Here is a 15,860-nt window from a genome sequence, read left to right as displayed (position 1 = left end):
GTGGCAGCTTGCTTAGTGAGTTGAAGGAATTGTAGGGAGACTGGTGTGGCTTCAATAGAAGGGTTGATTGGGGAGTAACAGAGAGAGTAGTGGGAGATGAGATCAGTAGAGCCTCTAGTAAGGACTTTGGATTTTACTTTGAGATGGGATGATATTAGACAGTTTGAGCAGAGGAATAACTGTGACTCAAAGAGGTATACTTTGCTTTTGGAATTTGAAGACAACACCCAAACTTTTCCCAGTAGTTCTTGCATTGGGAAAGTTTCATCACCAGACATTTGGGTGAAATAAAGAATTCTGTTTTTCTCACAATATTTCTATGAGTAACGTCCCTAGCTTAGAAGTTAGAGTTACAATGAGTTATTGAGGAAGGGAAGATCTGGTGTTTTTGGAGGCAACACTTGTTTAGCACTTTTTAGAATTCAATCATAGTATTATGAATTAAGTCAAAGACATACGTGATAATTGATTTCCTGAAGAGAAAAGTCTTTGTAGTAAATTATAATCTTGAATGTTGTAATAATGCCTTCCTTTCCTCATTCCATTTTCTATAAAAATTGAGATCTGAAAATGTTAGAGGACAAAATGTGTCTGAATGTTAAGTTCCTAATAGTGATCAAACCATCAGATGTTGATTTAAGATGGGAAAGACTCTAGTATACCCTTCAAATAAATGCATATGGTGACAGTGAAATAGATGAGGCCTCTGGCGATATGACCAATGTCATTTCACCCCAGCACTGTGAAATCCTGGTAAGTCAAAGATCAATGAGGAAAATGGAAGGAGACATTTATAGCTACAAAGGTAGGTTGTCCAGGGTTCTTATAATAGAAAATCAGACTTTTATTTTTTATTTGTTTATTTTTTAAAGATTTTATTTATTTATTTGACAGAGAGATCACAAGCAGGCAGAGAGGCAGGCAGAGAGAGAGGAGGAAGCAGGCTCCCTGCTGAGCAGAGAGCCCGATGTGGGGCTCGATCCCAGGACTCTGAGATCATGACCTGAGCCGAAGGCAGCAGCTTAACCCACTGAGCCACCCAGGTGCCCCGAAAATCAGACTTTTAAAAAAAATTAAGATATAATGTATTATTTGCTTCAGGGGTACAGGTCTGTGAATCATCAGTCTTACACAATTCACAGCACTCAACATAGCACATACCCTCCCCAATGTCCATAACCCAGCCACCCCATCACTCCTGCCACACCTCCCACAACCCTCAGTTTTTTCCTGAGATTAAGAGTCATTTATGGTGTGTCTCCCTCACTGGTCCCATCTTGTTCCATTTTTTCCCCAACCTGCCCCCCGTGGCCCCCTGCACTGCCTCTCAGATTCCTTATATCAGAGAGATCACATGATAATTGTCTTTCTCTGATTGACCTATTTGACTCAGCATAATACCCTCTAGTTCCATCCATGTTGTTGCAAATGGCAAGATTTTTTAATGGCTGCATAGTATTCCATTGTATATATCTACCACATCTTCTTTATCCATTCATCTGTTGATGGGCATCTAGGTTCTTTCCATAGTTTGGCCATTGTGGACATTGCTGCTATAAACATTCAGGTGTACGTGCCCCTTCGGATCACTACATTTTTATCTTTAGGGTGAATACCCAGTAGTGCAATTGCTGGGTTGTAGGGTAGCTCTGTTTTCAACCTTTTGAGAAACCTCCATACTGTTTTCAGAGTGGCTACACCAGCTTGCATTCCCACCAACAGTGTAGGAGGGTTCTCCTTTCTCCACATCCTTACCAACATCTGTCGTTTCCTGACTTGTTCATTTTAGCCATTCTGACTGGTGTGAGGTGGTATCTTATTGTGGTTTTGATTTGTATTTCCCTGATGCCAAGTGATGTTGAGCACTTTTTCATGTGTCTGTTGGCCATCTGGATGTTTTCTTCACAGAAATGTCTGTTCATGTCTTCTGCCCATTTCTTGATTGGATGATTTGTTCTTTGGGTGTTGAGTTTGATAAGTTCTTTATAGATTTTGGATGCTAGCCCTTTACCTGCTATGTCATTTGCAAATATCTTCTCTTATTCTGTTAGTTGTCTTTTGGTTTTGTTGACTCTTTCCCTTGCTGTGCAGAAGCTTTTGATCTTGATGAAGTCCCAATAGTTCATGTATGCCCTGGCTTCCCTTGCATTTGGTGATGTTTCTAGGAAGAAGTTGCTGTGGCTGAGGTTCGAAGAGGTTGCTGCCTGTGTTCTCCTCAACGATTTTGATGGATTCCTATCTCACATTGAGGTCCTTCTTGCATTTTGAGTCTATTTTTGTGTGTCGTGTAAGGAAATGGTCCAGTTTCATTATTCTGCATGTGTCTGTCCAATATTCCCAACACTATTTTTTTTTAAGATTTTATTTATTTATTTGTCAGAGAGAGAGAGGGAGGGAGAGCAAGCACAGGCAGACAGAATGGCAGGCAGAGGCAGAGGGAGAAGCAGGCTCCCTGATGAGCAAGGAGCCCGATGTGGGACTCGATCCCAGGACGCTGGGATCATGACCTGAGCTGAAGGCAGCTGCTTAACCAACTGAGCCACCCAGGCGTCCCCTAAGACTATTTGTTGAAGAGACTGTCTTTATTCCATTGAACATTCTTTCCTGCTTTGTTGAAGATTAGTTGACCATAGAGTTGAGGGTCTATTTCTGGGCTCTCTGTTCTGTTCCATTGATCTATGTGTCTGTTTTTGTGCCAGTACCATACTGTTTGATGATGACAGCTTTGTAATAGATCTTGAAGTCTGGAATTGTGATGCCACCAGCTTTGGTTTTCTTTTTCAACATTCCTCTGGTTATTCGGGGTCTTTTATTATTTGTTCCATTTCTTTGAAAAAATTGATGGCATTTTGATAGAGATTGCATTAAATGTGTCTATTGCTTTAGATAGCATAGACATTTTCACACTATTTGTTCTTCCAGTCCATGAACATGGAACGTTTTTCCATTTCTTTGTGTCTTCCTCAGTTTCTTTCATGAGTACTTTATAGTTTTCTGAGTACAGATTCTTTGCCTCTTTGGTTAGGTTTATTCCTAGGTATCTTATGGTTTTGGGTGCAGTTGTAAATGAGATTGACTCCTTAATTTCTCTTTCTTCTGTCTTTCTGTTGGTGTATAGAAATGTAACTGATATCAGCTTTATAATTTATATCCTGACACTTTACTGAATTCCTGTGTGAGTTCTAGCAGTTTTGAAATGGAGTCTTTTGGGTTTTCCACATAAAGTCATCTGCAAAGAGTGAGAATTTGATTTCTTCTTTGCTGATTTGGATGCCTTTTATTTGTTTTTGTTGTCTGATTGCTGAGGCTAGGACTTCTAGTACTATGTTGAATAGCAGTGGCAATAGTGGACAGCATCCTTTCTTGATCAAAACTCTTCACAATGTAGGGATAGATGGTACCTACCTCAATATCATAAAAGCCATCTATGAAAAACCCATAGTGAATATCATTCTCATTGTGGAAAACTTGAGAGCTTTTCCCCTGAGGTCAGGAAAACCAGACATTTAAAAGATGCTTTATTGTGCTTACTAACTAAAAACATCTCTTTCCTGTTGGTTCTTAATGATTTTGGAAATATTTGAGTTGATTTTTTAAAATTTCTTATCTGAGAAGATATAAACCTTTGTTAGATATATATAAAAACCTAAAAGGAATGAGTTTTCTTTCTACTTCCTTCTCTCTTTTCTTCTTACATTTCTTCACTCTCCAGTTCTAAATCTTGCATAGAATGAGTACATTTAGTAAAATTTGTAGCAGATATTTGGCTTTAAGAAAAGGCGATGCCTAGAATTATTGAGCACAGTCCTCATGACCCTCACAATGGTGGCATCCCATGGAGGTGATAGTGTTGTGTTTTTGAAGCTGCTTTGTACTCTACAAAACTGATTTCAATCTTCCTCTCCTCTGTCCTCTGACCTCCCACTGAGAAGCAAGAGTTTATATTGCACTCTAATACATATATATTTAGTTAAGGAAACTGCTTTTGATAAACAATATTGTGAGAAGTCATTGGATGAGAAATTACTCACCTTTGTAAACATATGTTATCTGTTTAAGTGTTTACATGAAATCCTGAAGTGGTGATTAATCCTAATTATTCTCTTATTATCATTTTATAAAAACATAAAAAATTAAGTGACATATAATCATTTGTACCAAAACACCTGTTAGTTATATTGAGACGTATGGATTACATGGTTTCTCAATGGTTTTTTTTTTAATTTATTTTATTTTTTTAATTTTCAGCATAACAGTATTCCTTGTTTTGCACCACACCCAGTGCTCCATGCAATCCGTGCCCTCTCTAATACCCACCACCTGGTTCCCCCAACCTCCCACCCCCCGCCGCTTCAAACCCCTCAGATTGTTTTTCAGAGTCCATAGTCTCTCATGGTTTTTTGTTGAGTAGTACAAGGGAGATTAAGATGTTGCATGGAGCACTGGGTGTGGTGCAAAAACAATGAATACTGTTACACTGAAAATAAATTAAAAAAATGTAAATATGCTTGGGGTGATTAAAAATATTTTTATGCAAAAAAAGAAAAAAAACAAAAAAAGATGTTAACATGAATGGCATTGCAGTCAGATAAAAAAATGAATTTTCATAAGATTTAACAAGGTAGCCTCAAGGATTTATGAAATATGAGCAAGTATGGAACAGTGATGACCAGTACTTTGATATTGTGTATATTAAAGGCAACAGAGCTTTCCTGTAAATGTCTCCTAGTGCATATATATAGGAAATTTTCTAAGGACATAATTCTCAACCTTTTCAGACCCAGTGCTAACCTGCCTTCTTTCCCTTTAAAATAGATTTATTGAGATATAATTCACATACCATAAAATTCACCCTTTAAAGACATACAGTTCACTGGTTTTATGGTATAGAGTTGTGCAACTATCACCACTAATTTTAGAATATTTTTATAACCTGAGAAAGAAACCCCACTCCTATTAGTAAACACTTGCAATAATTTTCTACCCCAGCCCCTGGCAACCACTAATCTATTTTCTCTCTGTGGGGTTGCCTATTCTGGAAATTTCATATAAATGTAATTATTTAATTTGTGTCTGGCTTCTTTTAGCACAGTGTTCATGTTTCATCCATGTTGAAGCATGTATCAGAACTTGATTTCTTTTTTTTTTTTTTTTAGGGACTAACATACCCTTTTAATATGTTTATAAATATTTTTAAGGTTTAAAAAGTGTTTAAAGTTTGTAGTTCCTAGTAGGAAAACATTATCTGAATGAATACCCTAATGGCAACAATTGTAGAATGTTTCAGTTGCATGGGGAGCAGAGGGGTAGGGATTCTCTTCACAGCACCCCAGCTTTCTTCATGAGAAGGTCGGAGGTACACTGGTTTGTATTATTGCGACATCCATTAGGTGATCAAAGTTGCTTTTCCTTCAGCAAGGGCTTTATTTGTCATAAGGGCATTATGCTTGACCTCCAAATTTGGCTGACAATTTACTGATGAGATTCATAACCTTTGGGTTGCTCTGATATTTTGACATATTCGCTGGGTTCTGGGCCACATCCTGGAAGGCCACCATAACTTCTGGATCCTGCATGGCTGCAAGAACTTCCGGATGACTAAGAGTTTCATTGAGCCCAGGCATTCCTGCCATTCCAGGCATCCCCCCTGCCATTCCAGGCATTCCTCCAGGAAAATTACCAGGCATTCCCCCAGGAAAGCCACGGGAAAGAGCCATACTGAGCTCCTGATTGTCGTCTGGCGTCTTCCTCCCTCTGGGCTCTCTCATGTTCTTCCCGAGCCTTCTTAACCCTTTCTATTCTTTCTTTGATCTCTCGCTCTTCACGTTTTCGCTCATATTTTCTCCGATGTTCAGCAATTTTCTGGGCCCTCGGTTGAACTTCTTTCAGCATTCACTAGCATCTTCATCATAATCCAGTTTACAAGCAAGGGCAAGATCATGTGCTGCTTCTTCCCAATGGCCCAGAAGTCTATGTGCTTTCCCACGCCACTTATAAGGCTGAGCTGAATCAGGATTTATTTCAATAGCTCTGTCACAGTCTCGAATGGCAGCATTTGGCTTCTGTAATGTGATGAAGACACTGGCTCTCTTGGCATACAGAATGGCCAAGCGAGGATTTAGTTTGATGGCATCTGTGAACAAGCTAATGGCTTTCTGTAGTTCACCATCATTTAGGGCATCAATGGCAGCCACTTTTTTATCATTTGCCTGATCCATCATTTCCTCGGTTATCTCTACATTTTCATCTCCCATTTCTTGAGGGGCATCGGTATCTGGTTCAATCACACCTTCATTGTCAATTTCTAGATCACTCTCCTCACTTGATGGTTCATCTGTCTTTATGTTTTCCTCTGCCTTCTTACTATCTGGTTTTTCTTCCTTGATACTGTCTTCTGATTTAGTTTTATGAGTGGCAGGTGGTATTTTACCCCCCATGCTCTCCACCCACTCCCGCAGGAAATGCATTTCCTCGGTGTGCAGAACGCTCGGATCCTGCTTACACATTTTCACGAAAGCCCGAAGCTCGCTCACTTTGCGGGGGTCCATGGTCCGGAGGCAGTAGCAGGCGGCAGGCGCGGCTGAGGTTGCGACCCGATTCCAGGCGCGGGTACTAACTCAGCGTGATCGTGTGGAAGGGCAGAACTTGATTTCTTTTTGGCGCCTTGGTGGCTCAGTCAGTTAAGTGTCTGCCTTCTGCTCAGGTCATGATTCTGGGGTCCTGGGATCGATCTCCACATCAGGCTCGGTGCTCAGTGGGGAGCTTGCTTCTCCCTCTGCCTGCTACTCCCCTTTCTTGTGCTGTCTCTCTCTCCATCAAATAAATAAATAAAATCTTAAAAAAAGAACTTGATTTATTCTTATGGTTAAGTAGTATTTCATTGTAGGCATATACCATATTTTATTTATCCATTCATCATTGGACAGACATTTGGGTTGTTTTCACCTTTTGGCTGTTGTGAATAGTGCTACTGTGAACATTTGTGTGCAAATAGTTGTTTGAATACCTGTTAATAAAAAATTTTCTTTGTTATATACGTAAGGGGAATTGTTGGGTCATATGGTAGTTTTATCTTTAACATTTTGAGGAACTAGCAAACTGTCTTCTAAAGTGGCTGCACCATTTTACAAACCTGTCAGTAATGTACAAGAGTTCCAATATCTCCATATCATTGCTAATACTTGTTACTGTCTGTGTTTGTCATTGCACCCATTTCATTGGGGGAGAAATGGTATCTCATTATGGTTTTGATTTTTATTTCTTTAATGACTAATGATGTTGAACTTCTTTTCATGTTTTTATTGGCCATTTGTGTATCTTCTATGGAAAAGTGTTTATTTAACTCTTTTGTCTGGGGGTGCCTGGGTGGGTCAGTGGGTTAAGCATCTGCCTTCAGCTCAGGTCATGATCTCAGGGATCAAGTCCCACATCGGGCTCCTTGTTTGTTTAAAAAATTATCTTTTCATTTAGTTGTGAGTTCTTCGTGTATTCTAGATACAGGTCTCTTATCAGGTATATGATTTATAAATATTTTTGCCCAGTATGTGGGTTGTATTTTAATTTTTTGATGTCCTTTGAGGAACAAAGCTTTTAATTTTGGTGAAGTCAAATTTATTTATTTTTTTCTGTTACTTGTGTGTAAAACCAGTGTTTAACCCAAGGTCATGAAGATCTACACTTTTTTTTTCTTCTAAGAATTTTTGCATTTTGAAAATATAAATATTTTTAATGTCTTTGGCAACTCAGAATTCCCACAGATTTCCAAAAATTTCTCTAGAATGCAGTACTATCCCCAATTCAATGCTATTGTATAGGGGATAATATACAGAAGTAGAATTTCAGTGTCATACAATATGCATATAATAAATACTGCTTTGTTTTTGAAAATGGGGACCATTTATTATCACCCTGATACCTGATTGCTCTATATTCCCTTGCCAACACCTGCTATTGTTAGAATTTAAAAGAAAAATTCTAACCAATGTGGTAGATGTGAAATGTTATCCTGTTGTCTGTGTGTATGTGTGTGTGTTTGCTTTAGTCAGGTTATTGGGGCATAACTTATGTGCAGTGAATGTCATCCTTTATGGAGTATATTTCTGTGAATTTTGATAAATGTATACTTTTGTAACTATCACCACAGTTAGGATACAGAACTTTTTTTTCTCTCCCCTAAATGTAACATCAGGCTCCTTGTAATCAACCTTCCTTCTTAATCCCTTTCCCCCAGCCCTGGCAACCACTGATTTATTTTCTGTCCCTCTAATTTTGTGTTTTCTAGAATGTTATATAAGTGGGATCATACGTTATATAGCTTGTTGTGTCTGGCTTTTTTTTATCACTTTGCATAATGCATTAAAATTCATTCATGTTGGGGCGCCTGGGTGGCTCAGTGGGTTAAAGCCTCTGCCTTCGGCTCAGGTCATGATCTCAGGGTCCTGGGATCAAGCCCCACATCGCATCGGGCTCTCTGCTTGGCGGGGAGCCTGCTTCCCCCTCTCTCTCTGCCGCCTCTCTGTGTACTTGTGATCTCTCTCTCTCTCTGTGTCAAATAAATAAATAAAATCTTAAAAAAAATTCATTCATGTTGTATGTATCTATGGCTCGTTTTTTTCCAAGTAGTATTTCCTCATACAGATTTAAGCCACATTTTATTTATCCATGTAACCATTGATAGACTTTGAGTTGCTTTATTTTTGGAGATTATAAATAAATGTTATAAATGTTGTATATAGATTTTCGTATGGATTTTTTTTTCCTATTGGGTAAATACTTCGAGTTGGGGTTGGAGAGTCATACAGAAAGTGCATTAAAAAATATGCTTTATTTTTTAGAGTAGTTTTAGGCTGCCAGAAAAACTGCACAGAAAGTATAGAGAATTCCCACATATCTCCTACCTCCACACATGTACAGCCTCTTCCACTATCAACATCCACACCAGAATGGGTACATTTGTTAAAATCAGTGAACCTATGTTGGCACATCATTGTCACCCAAGATCCAGAGTATACATCAGGGTTCACTCTTTGTGTAGTACATTCTCTTGGTTTGGATAAATGTTTGATAACATGTATCCACCATTATAGTGTCATACAGAATAGTGTCCCTGCCCTAAAAATTCTCTGCACCTGTTTATCCCTTCCTCCCTCCAACCCTTGCCAATCATGGATCTTTTTACTGTCTCTCCATGGTATTGCCTTTTATCAGTGTCATATAGTTGGAATCATAGTATGTGACATTTTCAGATTGGCTTTTCTCATTTAGTAATACACACTTTAAGTTCCTTCATTTTTTTTGTGGCTTGATAGATTATATCTTTTTATCCCTAAATAATATACCAGTGTCTGGATGTACCACTGTTTATTTATCCACTTACCTGAAGGTCATCTTGGTTGCTTCCACATTTTGGCAGTTATGAATAAAGTTGCTATAAATATCCAGGTGCAGGTTTTTGTGTGGACATAAATGTTCACTTCATTTGAGTAAATACCAGAGAGTCAGCCTTATGAATCAAATGGTAAGAGTATATTTAGGTTTGTAAGAAACTGCCAAACAACCTCACAAAATGGCTGTACCATTTTGGATTCCCACCAGCAATGAATGAAAGTTCCTGTTGCTCCAAATCCTTATCAGAATTTGGTGTTGTCAATATTTTGATTTTGGCCTTTATGGTAGATATGTAATAGTATCTTATTGTTGTTTTAATTTGTAATTCTTTTAAAATTTTTTTATTATGTTAGTTACCATATAGTACTTCATTCGTTTTTTAAAAAATTTATTTATTTGACAGAGAGAGAGATCACAAGTAGGCAGAGCGGCAGGCAGAGAGAGCAGGGGAAGCAGGCTCCCACTGAGCAGAGAGCCTGATGCAGGGCTTGATCCCAGGCCCCTGAGATCATGACCTGAGCTGAAGGCAGAGGCTTTAACCCACTGAGCCACCCAGGCGTCCCCTTCTTTAGTTTTTTTTTATTTAATTTTATTTTTTCAGTGTTCCAAGATTCATTGTTTATGTACCACACCCAGTGCTCCATGCAATATGTGCCCTCTTTAATACCCACCACCAGGCTCACCCAACTTCCACTCCCTCCCTTCCAAAACCCCGTTTGTTTCTCAGAGTCCATAGTCTCTCATGCTTCATCTCCCCCTCTGATTTCCCCCAATTCACTTTTCCTTTCCTTCTCCCAATGTCCTCTATGTTATTCCTTATGTTCCACAAGTAAGTGGAACCATATGATAATTGACTTTCTCTGCTTGACTTATTTCACTCAGCATAATGTAGTGTTCCATGGTTCATTGTTTGTGTTTAAAACACCCAGTGCACATTGCAGTATGTGCCCTCCTTAATACCCATCACTGGGCTAATCCTTCCCCCTAGCCCCCCAGCCCTCTGAAACTCTCAATTTGTTTCCTGGGGTCCATAGTCTCTCACGGTCTATCTCCCCCTCTGATTCCCCCTGTTCATTTTTCCCTTCCTTCTCTTAATGTCCTCCATGTTGTTCCTTATGTTTCACATATAAGTGAAACCATATGATAATTATCTTTCTCTGCTTGACTTATTTCACTTAGCATAATCTCCTCTAGTTCCATCTATGTCAATGCAAATGGTGGGTATTCTTCCTTTGTGATTGCTGAGTAGTATTCCATTGTATATATGGACCACATCTTCTCTGTCCATTTATCTGTTGAAGGGCATATCGGCTCCTTTCACAGTTTAGCTATTGTAAACATTGCTACTATGGACATTGGGGTGCATGTGCCCCTTCTTTTCACTACATCTGTGTCTTTGGGGTAAATACCCAGTAGTGCAATTGCTGGGTCATAGGGTAGCTCTATTTTTAACTTTTTAAGGAACCTCCACATTGTTTTCCAAAGTGGCTGTACCAACTTGTATTCCCACCAACAATATAAGAGGGTTCCCCTTTCTCCACATTGTCTCCAACATTTGTTGTTTCTTCCCTTATCAATTTTTGCCATTCCAACTGGTGTAAGGTGGTATCTCAATGTGGTTTTGATTTTAATTTCCCTGATGGCTAATGATGTTGAACATTTTCTCATGTGTCTGTTAGCCATTTGTATGTCTTTCTTGGAGAAGTGTCTTTTCATGTTTTCTGCCCATTTTTTGACTCAATTATTTGGTTTTCAGGTGGAATTGGGATGCCACCAGCTTTGGTTTTCTTTTTCAACATTCCTCTGAATATTTGGATTCTTTTCTCGTTCCATACAAATTTTAGGATATTAAGGAGGGCATGTATTGCATGCAGCACAAGGTGTGATATATAAACAATGAATCTTGCTTGGATCACTGAAAAAAATAAAATTAAAAAAAAATTTTTAGGATTATTTGTTCTATTTCTTTGAAAAAAGTTGCTGGTATTTTGAATGAATGGGATTGCATTAAATGTGTAGATTGCTTTAGGTAGCATAGACATTTTAACAGTATTTGTTCTAATCCGTGAGCATGGGACATTTTCCATTTCTTTGTGTCTTCCTCAGTTTCTTTCATGAGTATCCTATGGTTTTCTGAGTACCGATTATTTGCCTTTTTGGATAGATTTATTCCTAGATATCTTATGGTTTTGGGTGAAATTGTAAATGGGATTGACTCCTTAATTTCTCTTTCTTCTGTCTTGTTGTTGGTATTTAGAAATGCAACTGATTTCCATGCATTGGTTTTATATCCTGACACTTTACTGAATTCCTGTTGAGTTCTCACAGTTTTGGGGTGGAATCTTTCAGGTTTTCCACATAAGTATCATATCATCTGCAAAGAGTGAGAGTTTTGATTTCTTTTTTGCTGATTCAGATGCCTTTTATTTCTTTTTGTTGTCTGATTGCTGAGGCTAGGACTTCTAGTACTAGGTTGAATAGCAGTGGTGATAGTGGACATCCTTGCCGTGTTCCTGACCTTGGGGGAAAAGCTCTCAGTTTTTGCCTATTGAGAATTATATTTGCTGTGTGTTTTTCAGAGATGGCTTTTATTATATTGACATAGGTACCCTCTATCCCTACACTGTGAAGTTTGATAAAGAAATGATGCTGTACTTTGTCAAATGCTTTTTCAGCATGTCTTGAGAGTATCATATGGTTCTTGTTCTTTCTTTTATTAATGTATTGTATCACATTGATTGATTTGCGGATGTTGAACCAACTTTGCAGCCCAGGAATAAATCCCCCTTGGTCGTGGTGAATAATCCTTTTAATGTACTGTTGGATCCTACTGGCTAGTATTTTGGTGAGAATTTTTGCATCCATGTTCATCAGGGATATTGGTCTGTAATTCTCTTTTTTGATGGGGTCTTTGTCTGGTTTTGGGATCAAAGTAATGGTGGTCTTGTCAAATGAGTTTGGAAGTTTTTCCTTCCATTTCTATTTTTTGGAAGAGTTTCAGGAGAATAGGTGTTAATTCTTCTTTGAATATTTGGTAGAATTCCCCTGGGGAGCCATGTGGTCCTGGGCTCTTGTTTGTTGGGAGGTTTTTGATGACTGCTTCAATCTTCTTGCTGGTTATGGGTCTGTTCATGTTTTCTGTTTCTTCCTGGTTCAGTTTTGATAGTTTATATGTCTCTAGGAATGCATCCATTTCTTCCAGATGGTCTAATTTGCTGGCATACGGTTGCTCATAATATGTGCTTATAATTGTTTGTATTTCTTTGGTGTTGGTTGTGATCTCTCCTCTTTCATTCATGATTTTATTAGTTTGGGTCCTTTTTTCTTTTCTTTTCGATACGTCTGGCCAGGTGTTTATTAGTCTTATTCTTTCAAAGAAGCAGCTCCTTGTTTTGTTGATTTGTTTGACTGTTCTTTTGGTTTCTATTTGATTGATTTCTGCTCTGACCTCAATTATAGCACTTTTCCTGCAGGGTTTAGGCTTTCTTTGCTGTTCTTTGTCCAGCTGCTTTAGGTGTAGGGTTAGGTTGTGTATTTGAGACCTTTCTTGTTTCTTGAGAAAGGCTTGTATTGCTATATACTTTCCTCTCAGGATCGTCTTTGCTGTGTCCCAAAGATTTTGAAGAGTTGTGTTTTCATTTTCATTTGTTTCCGTGAATTTTTTCAATTCTTCTTTAATTTCCTGGTTGACCCATTCATTCTTTCGTAGGATGCTCTTTAGCCTCCATGTATCTGAGTTATTTCCCACTTTTCCTCTTGTGATTGAGTTCCAGTTTCAGAGCATTGTGGTCTGAAAGTAGGCAGGGAATGATCCCAGTCTTTTGGTACCGGTGGAGACCTGGATTTGTGACCCAGGATGTGATCTATTCTGGAGAATGTTCCATGTGCACTAGCACTAGAGAAGAATGTGTATTCTATTGCTTTGGGATGGAATGTTCTGAATATATCTGTGATGTCCATCTGGTCCAGTGTGTCATATAAGGTCTTTAAGTGTTTGCTGATCTTTTGCTTGGATGATCTGTGTATTTCAGTGAGGTAGGTGTTAAAGTCCCCTACTATTATTTTATTATTGTCGATGTGTTTCTTTGGTTTTGTTATTAATTGGTTTATATAGTTGGCTTCTCCCATGTTAGGGGCATAGATATTTAAAATTGTTAGATCATCTTGTTGGAAAGACCCTTTACGTAAGATATAGTGTCCTTCCTCATCTCTTATTACAGTCTTTGGCTTAAAAATCTAATTTATGTGATATAAGGATTGCCACCCCCAGCTTTCCTTCAATGTCCATTAGCATGGTAAATTGTTTTCCACCCTGTCTCTTTAAATTTGGAGGTGTCTTTGGGTCTAAAGTGAGTCTCTTGCAGTCAGCCTATCAATAGGCCTTTTTTTTTTTTAAATCCATTCTGATACCCTGTGTTGTTTTTTTTTTTTTAAAGATTTTATTTATTTATTTGACAGACAGAGATCACAAGTAGACAGAGAGGCAGGCAGAGAGAGAGAGGGAAGCAGGCTCCCTGCTGAGCAGAGAGCCCGATGTGGGACTCGATCCCAGGACCCTGAGATCATGACCTGAGCCGAAGGCAGCGGCTTAACCCACTGAGCCACCCAGGCGCCCTATTTGATACCCTGTGTGTTTTGATTGGGGTATTTAGCCCATTGGTGTTCAGGGTAACTATTGAAAGATATGAATTTAGTGCCATTGTAATTGCCTGTAAGGTGACGGTTACTGTATATTGTCTCTGTTCCTTTCTGGTATGTGTTACTTTTAGGCTCTCTCTTTGCTTAGAGGACCCCTTTCAGTATTTCCTGTAGGGCTGATTTGGTGTTTGCAAATTCTTTTAATTTTTGTTTGTCCTGGAAGCTTTTTATCTCTCCTCTTATTTTCAATGAGAGCCTAACTGGGTATAGTATTCCTGGGTGCATAATTTTCTCGTTTAGTGCTCTGAATGTATCACACCAGTTCTTTCTGGTCAGCCAGGTCTCTGTGGATAATTCTGTTGCCAATTTAATATTTCTACCATTGTATGTTACAGACTTCTTGTCCTCAGCTGCTTTCAGGATTTTCTCTTTGTCTCTGACACTTGTTAGTTTTACATTAGATGATGGGGTGTTGACCTATTTTTGTTGATTTTGAGGGGGGTTTTGTCTGCCTCCTGGATTTTGATGCCTTTTGCATTCCCCAAGTAAGGGAAGTTCTCCGCTATAATTTGCTCCAATATACCTTCTGCGCCTCTCTCTCTTTCTTCTTCTGGTATCCCAATTATTCTAATATTGTTTCATCTTATGGTATCACTTATTTCTCGAGTTCTGATCCAATAGTTGTTTTTCTCTCTTTTTCTCAGCTTCTTTATTCTCCATCATTTGGTCTTCTATATCACCAGTTCTCTCTTCTGCACCATTTATCCTAGCAGTTAGAACCTCCATTTTTTATTGACCCTCATTAATAACTTTTTTGATTTTGAGTTGGTTAGATTTTAGTTATTTCTCCAGAAAGGGATTCTCTAGTATCCTCCATGCTTTTTTCAAGCCTAGCTAATATCTTTATAGTCATCATTCTGAACTGTAGTTCTGACATCTTACTAATGTTAATATTGATTAGGTCCCTGGCAGTTGGTAATGTTTTTTTTTTTTTTTTTTTTTTTTTTTTTTTGTGGTGAGTTTTTACATTTTGTCATTTTCTGCAGAGAAGAATAGATGAATGAGAGAACAGTATGCTCAAAGGGTAACAATGACTCCAGAAAAATACACACTAAGCAAATCAGAAGAGACCCAAAACCTGGGGGAAAGGAAAGAGGAAAAAGAAAAAAGAAAAAAAGAATATGATCACGCTGATGAATAGAACAGAGTCACGTACTAGATTTTGGCACCTCCCAGAATTTTAAAGAAAGAAAAATGTATAGATACACAAAGATAAGGGTAAATATGGTGAAGTGATGGAATATGACTGTAAAGATGAGAATTTAAAAAGATTTTAAGAAGGGAATTTATAAGAATTTGGTGGAGAAAAGAGGGGAAAAGTTAAAAATAAAAAGGATGGAATGTGATGAGGTAGAAGAGTAGAACAAAGCCATACACTAGATTTAAGGTATATATTGGTTTGTCAGAAGAACCTGTATCCCAAAATTTTAAAGGAAAATATATATATATATCTCCACATAGAGACAATGGGGTTCTATCAATGAGGGGTTAGAATATGAGTGTAAAATGAAAATTTAAAAAGATTTAAAAAAGATATTGGTTGAAAAAGGGGGGACAAACCATGAAAGACTGTGGACTCTGAGAAACAAACTGAGGGTTTTAGAGGGGAGGGGAGGAGATGGGTGAGCCTGGTGATGGGTATTAAGGAGGGCATGTATTGCATGGAGCACTGGGTGTGGTGTATAATCAATGAATCTTGTAACACTGTAAAAATAAAATAAAATTTAAATAAAAGGAAAGAGGAAAAATAAAAATAGAAAAAGAAAAAAATAAAG

General features: G+C 38.2%; 1 protein-coding gene and 1 pseudogene across 4 annotated transcripts in view; one reads left to right on the top strand and one right to left on the bottom strand.

Moving 5' to 3' along the window:
* The window catches only part of DOCK3 (dedicator of cytokinesis 3), a 564,947-nt gene that overhangs the window by 130,766 nt on the left and 418,321 nt on the right, over window positions 1–15,860 (top strand). The window lies entirely within an intron of this gene.
* LOC125079502 (hsc70-interacting protein-like) lies at window positions 5,410–6,637 on the bottom strand (annotated as a pseudogene).

The sequence above is a fragment of the Lutra lutra genome, chromosome 1 (genome assembly GCF_902655055.1).
Source record: "Lutra lutra chromosome 1, mLutLut1.2, whole genome shotgun sequence".
NCBI lineage: Eukaryota > Metazoa > Chordata > Mammalia > Carnivora > Mustelidae > Lutra > Lutra lutra.
This window is presented reverse-complemented; position numbering and strand designations above follow the sequence as displayed.